Here is a 6,000-nt window from a genome sequence, read left to right on the forward strand (position 1 = left end):
GGGCGACACAATGATAAATTAGGTGTGAGTCCCACCTTCTGGTACTCAGTTTCATCTCTGAATAATTATCAAGGGGAATTTTAATTATTTTGAAAGTCCCTAGTTTCTTTTCATTGACCTGGGTATTATTTTCAAATTTTTAAGTTGCTACCACATGTATTAATGGCCTTACAGGAATTCAAAGCCACGGGGTATAAAAGGCCAACAACTACACACCTGAAGCCACTTTCTATATCAAGCAATTTAGCACAATTGATGTTACATGGCTGAAATGAGGGTGCACTTGCTACCACAGCTGGCATTCTTAACTTGATGTAATTTCACAGAATTATCTTCTTGCAGAAAAACAATCCAAATTGTAGAATGTGTGCTAGAATGCCATCATCTCAAGAGTCAGTCCACAACTGCCTCTTGTTCCCCTTTCTGCACTAACTGCCCTCTATCTCTTGTTCTAATGCTGGACTGTGGCCGGATAGCAGGAGGCTACCGTAGAGATGATGGTGGCTTGTTCAAGGTGGTGGACCACTTGATGGATTGCATATGGTGTGGGAGAGAGAGAAAGAGGTATCAAAAATGAGTCCTAGGAGTTCCCGTTGTGGCACACAGAAACAAATCCGACTAGGAACCATGAGGTTGCAGGTTCCATCCCTGGCCTCACTCAGTGGGTTAAGGATCTGGCGTTGCCATGACCTGTGGTGTAGGTCGCAGACCTGGCTCAGATCTGGCGTTGCTGTGGCTGTGGTATAGGCCACAGCTTCAATGTGACCCCTAGGGCTTGGAACCTCCATGTGCCACAAGTGTGGTCCTAAAAAGACAAAAAAAAAAAAAAAAAAAAAAAAGAGTCCTAGATTTCTAGCCCACAACACTGTTTGGTTGGCCCTATTCACGGAGTTTCAGAGCACAAAGGGGACTAGGTTTGGGAGATGGACAAGATGCTGCTTTGCTCAAGGGTGCCCAGAAGGGCCGTATAACTCGGGAGACTTGGAAAGATCATGGGTTCAGTTTTAGACAAGTCAGGTTTGCAGTGTCCCTGAGGCACCCAAACGACATCAGTTAGGAGGCAGTCAGGGCATAAAGAAGGGGTCAGGGCTGGAGACACTGGTTGGTGGTAGAAACTGTGGGTCTGGACAAGACTGCACAGTGGGAAGAAAACCTCGACCTGAGCCCTGAGGGGGCGCCAACTTTATCAGCTGGAGGGATAGTTTCCGGCAACAGAGACTAAGAAGTGACCGGAGCAGAGAGAGGAGAAAACAAAGCGCTTTGGAAGCAAAGAAAGAGAGAACTTCAAGGTGGAAGAGGAAATCATCAACAAAGTCAAACTCTGCTGAGAGGTCAAGACGAAAAGAGAAAATGGACATTGGACTTAGTGACACTTAAGTCACTGTGATCTTAACGCTGTTCCAGTGGCCTGATGGGGAAGGCAAGGTGGAAGTGGACCATGGAGCAAGTGAGAAAGTGGAGAGAGTTGAGGCAGCTCCCTTGGGAAGCTTGGCTTCCAGTCTGTTCTAGCCCTTCCTTATCCTTACTGAGTGCTGTGTAACTTTAGGAAAATTTTCTCACCTCTCTGGATCTCTTTTCCCAAAGAAGCCAGGGGGAGAAAGCGATACTGAACCTCTAAGCACATGCATATCTTCTGCACCAAAGTCAGCACATATAACCTGGAAAACAAAGCAGGGCATGCGTCAGGACAAGAACTCAAAAGAGAGTTGGGCCATGTCACCTAGGGTCCTTGTTGTCCTTAAGAGGGGCGCAGAGCACTTCAGGGAATGGAAGGCCCTGAACTCCCTCCAGGGTCCAGTGGGGACTGAGTCTGCACAAGGAAGAAACAGGAAGGGGGTGGAGGGGACCAGAGGAGGACAGGGTCAGGCCTCATTCCAGAAGCCCCCGTGGGGGAGGGGAATCCTGGTCTGGCCAGTTATTCTTCCCCGAAGGGACAGAACTGCCCCCTGGCACCCTCTGCAGCCTGAGGGGCTTTGGGCTGGGCTCGCCAGGGTGGAGGAGGGTGGAGGCGGGTGGAGGGGAAGGGAGGTAGGAATAATTACTCCAGCTGGAAGCACTGGGCTGGAGGAGGACCCCTGGGACCCCAGGGTAGAAAAGAGTGAGGGTTCCTTTAATAGCCACAGGTGTTGGAGTAGAAAATTTTCCATGAAAAGGGCGCTGTTCCACATGATTAAAATATCCACTTGGCCCGCTTGGCCAGCTCGGGCCTTGTTTTTTTCACACTTCGTAGCATGTCCTTCAACTCCTTTCTCAGGCTGTTCCAAGGATAAATGGCAAAAGGAATTCCTTTTCTTTTTACTCACTAATAAGGAAGGAGTGGGAGAAGCCGGGCCCCCAAGGGCAGGCTGCGCAGGCAGAGGCAGGGCGCTGGGTTTTGCAGAAGACTGAGCCGAATGAGGCGGGGGGTGCCGGCAGCAAGAGAGCTCGCTGTGCATCTGGAAGCCGGGGGAGCAGGAAGCGACTTCGTCCAGGTGGAGGCTACATGGCAGGAAAAGCTGGCGGTAGAGTGGCAAGACCTAAGCCCTGACCAAGGGAGAGAGCTCAGGAGCTGGTCCTCATTGTCATCGCAGGAGGGAGTGACTTGAGGGAGGCTGGGGGTTGTGGGGAAGACAAGTGGGGCTTCCCGCTCCCGCCCCCCGCGGGGCGTTTTGAGGCTGCGCAGCCGCAGAGAGAAGCCTAGCCAGAAGGCAGCCTGAGCGCATGCGCGTGCCCCATGCCAGCCCTCGCGCCGGTTAGTGGGTGGATCGCTGCTTCCGCTGCCCCTTCCAACATGGGGCTGCCTGAGAACTGAATAGGGCCCATTTTCGAGGAAAGCACATAAACAACAGACAGTGTTAATGATGGTGGGGATCCCTCAGTCCCCACCCAACCCGAGACGTTCAGGGCTCTCACCCATTCTGTCTCCATCCTGGTCCCGATTGCACTTGGGTTTTCTTTGGCTCTCTGGTCCAGAATCAGGTCTGAGATACCATCCCCTACCTCTTCACCACAAAGTCCCTTTAGCCCCAAGGAATGAATGCCCGAGGTTACCCACTTCCTTGCTGGTGAAGGAGGTGACACTCTTGTTGCTGCGATTATGACATTACGTTATTGGTTGAAAGCTAACCATGGTCTTTTCCTGCCACCCAGCTTCCTCAAATGCCCTCCACCCCTGTGGGTATACCCCTCACTGCCACGGGAAGGTGCTGGGCCCTCTCCCCACCCCAGCACATCTCCCAAGATTCCCCAGGCCATCTCAGGGGATGTTAGAGTGCCCTGGCCTTGACCCCAGGCAGCCTTCCCTGACCACCTCAGCCCTCACTGACCCTCCCCTGTTTTGAGCACCCTCTCCAGACTGGTTTCCAGCGAGCGATCCAAGGGTAACTTACACCAGACTTCCCTGAGGAACTTAGAAAAGCAGATTCCTGAGGGCCCCCTCATTATGAATTAGAAATCGGAGCTGGGGCCAGGGAATCTGCATTTGTAATGATCCCTACTGGGGAATCTTAAGAGACACACACAGTCTGACACCTAATCATCTGTCATCCCTCATCATCTATGCCAAACTAGTAGGACTGAAACACATGGCAGTGTCTGTCATAGTGGCCCTATGCATGGCAGGGCTCAATAAACTAAGATAGATAGATAGACAGATAAGAGAGCAAAACCTGTTAAAATTCTTTTTCATTTTTTAGAGTTTTTTTTTTTTTTTTTTTTTAATTAGGGAGTTCCAGTTGTGGCTTAATATCTGTGAGACTCGGGTTCGATCCCTGGCTTTACTCAGTGGGTTGAGGGTCAGGTGTTGCCGTGAGCTGTGGTGTAGGTCACAGGTGTGGCTCAGTACCCACATTGCTGTGGCTGTGGTGTAGGCCGGCTGCTGCAGTTCCAATTCGAAGCCCAGGAACTTCCATATGCTACGGGTGCAGCCCTAAAAGGAAAAAAAAAAAAAAGTTTTACTGAAGTATAGTTGATTTACAATGTTGTGATAATTTCTGCTGTACAATAAAGTGATTCAGTTACACATGTACACACATATCCATTCTCTTTCAGATTCTTTTCCTACGTAGGTTATCACAGAATATTGGGTAGAGTTCCCTGTGTTATAGAGCAGGTCCCCACTGGCCAGTCATTTCATTCACCTCAGGGTGCCTATGGCAACCCCAAACCCCCAGTCCATCCCTACCTGTCCCCCACATGTCTTCTTTGGTAACCATGCATTTGTTTTCAAAGTCTGTGAATCTGTTTCTGTTCTTCATATAAGTTCATTTGTATCCTTTTTTTAGATTCCACATACAAATAGTATCATTTTTTACTGCAGTTCTGGTATCTCCCATAACTGAATGAAGTGTGGGATGTTGAGCAGGGTCTCACCAAGGTAAAGCCTGGGCACTTGAAGTTTTTTATAGATGGGCAGCTGGGGGCTATGCTTAGACTCAGTACCTTGGCAGGACAGGGTTCAAGTCCACCTCTTACTGGCTAAGTGTATTTGGAGGAATTACTGGATCTCCAGGCCTGACTTACCCCATCAGTAAAAGAGGATCCCAAAAGAACCTGCTCTTGGGAGTACAGTGAGCATCGACTTGGCACAGACAGCGAGGGTCTGCCCACCTCGCTCCCAGTCCTGGCCTCTCTCTTCCTACAGAGGTACATCTCTCTCCACCCTAAACCCAAGTCTCCAGAAGAGACTCTGGAGGACGCTCCAGGCCCCAAAGCAGCCGAAACCCTCTTCTGTCAGGAATGGGGCCGGGGGTGGAGGTCCAGTCTTGCAAACATGGATGCAGCTCCATTGCCTTAGCTCCTGCCAAAAAAGGAAACAGTTCTCAAAGAGAAGAGTGGAGGGGGTTGACAGGCTGGGCAGACACCCCCGCCCCATATCTACTGTCACTCCCCAGAAATACACACCGTCCCCAGCCCTAACCCCCTGCTGCCTTTTGTCTCAAAGAGCCTGCCCTCGCAGTTTCCTGGGATTGTGTCCTGAAGCCTCACAGTGCCCCTCCTCTGTCCCCATCCATTCCCTGTTCCCTCAAACCCTCCCGACTCGTGTGATCCTCCCAAACCTTCCAGTGTGCCCTCCACTGGAGGATAGGGGGTGGTCCCAAAGTGTGAGCCCCAAAGTGTCACCCGCAGCTGCTGACAATCTAGTTGGTGACAGTAAGGCAACACACGCAAACTGATTGGAGAAGTGTCTGCCTATGAGCCCAAGAGCTGTGACTCTGACGGCTCCTAGGATCCAGAGAAGGGAGAATCCCATGTCAGCTGTAGTGATCTGGGAAAAGCTTCTTGGAGGAGGAGGAACCAGGGCAGACTGTGGGAGTTGGGGAGAACCTTCTAGGCAGACACTAGAGGAATGGAAAAAGCCCTGCTGATAAGCTGCCTGGGTGGGAATAATGGCCAGGGAAGAGGGTAGCAGGAAGGAAAGGGGAAAGCCAGGTGGGCAGGAGCTGTAACTGCGGTGGCCACATTGGCCAAGCTTGGGCCTTCAGACTGCAAGCCGGAGGTCAGTAAACCACGGCATCCCTCCCACCTGCTCAGGCAAGCTGGCTGTCGGGCCTCCCAGGTCCCAGGCCTGCCCCATTGATTGGCCTGTGAAAGGCCACTTGGTGGGCTGGTTGCCGAGAGACGGCCCCAGAGGCCAGGGCTGGGATTAGCCAGTGGCCCTGTTTGCTCTCATTGCCAGAGAAACAGGACTTTGGTCTCAGCTTATCAAACTGCCCCGGGTTTGAAAGCCCAGGAATGCAGCCTTGGGCAAATGTGCAGGTTCACAGGACACCCATTAATCAAACAGTTTCCTTCCCTCCACCCCAATAACCTGGCCCCCACCACACACACACACACACACATGCGAGCACGCATGCGCGTGCACACACACACACACGCACACACACTGCACTTTTTACATACGGTCCTTTGGCGGGTCAAGCCCAGCTGGCAGCTGAGCCAGGCCCTGGTGGAGGTATTACAGGAGAGCAGGCCTGGCCCTCATGCTGTGCCTTCCTCCTAGTCTGCCTGGCGGGCCCGACC

At 51.8% G+C, this 6,000-nt stretch overlaps 1 long non-coding RNA gene across 2 annotated transcripts in view; it reads right to left on the reverse strand.

The window, feature by feature from the left end:
- Positions 1–2,623, reverse strand: part of LOC102167906 (uncharacterized) — a 96,812-nt gene extending 94,189 nt beyond the window's left edge. For both annotated transcript variants that reach the window (XR_014827193.1, XR_014827194.1), the window contains exons 1-2: positions 2,304–2,623; positions 1,561–1,658 (exon numbers count right to left, since the gene is read on the reverse strand). This is a non-coding gene — a long non-coding RNA (uncharacterized LOC102167906). The remainder of the gene's footprint in view (positions 1–1,560; positions 1,659–2,303) is intronic.
- Positions 2,624–6,000: the final 3,377 nt, after the last annotated feature.

This window comes from Sus scrofa, chromosome 14 (genome assembly GCF_054392235.1).
Source record: "Sus scrofa isolate SSC_HxYL_T2T_F1_AM1 chromosome 14, Sscrofa_HxYL_maternal_Yorkshire_Landrace_v2.0, whole genome shotgun sequence".
Taxonomy (NCBI): domain Eukaryota; kingdom Metazoa; phylum Chordata; class Mammalia; order Artiodactyla; family Suidae; genus Sus; species Sus scrofa.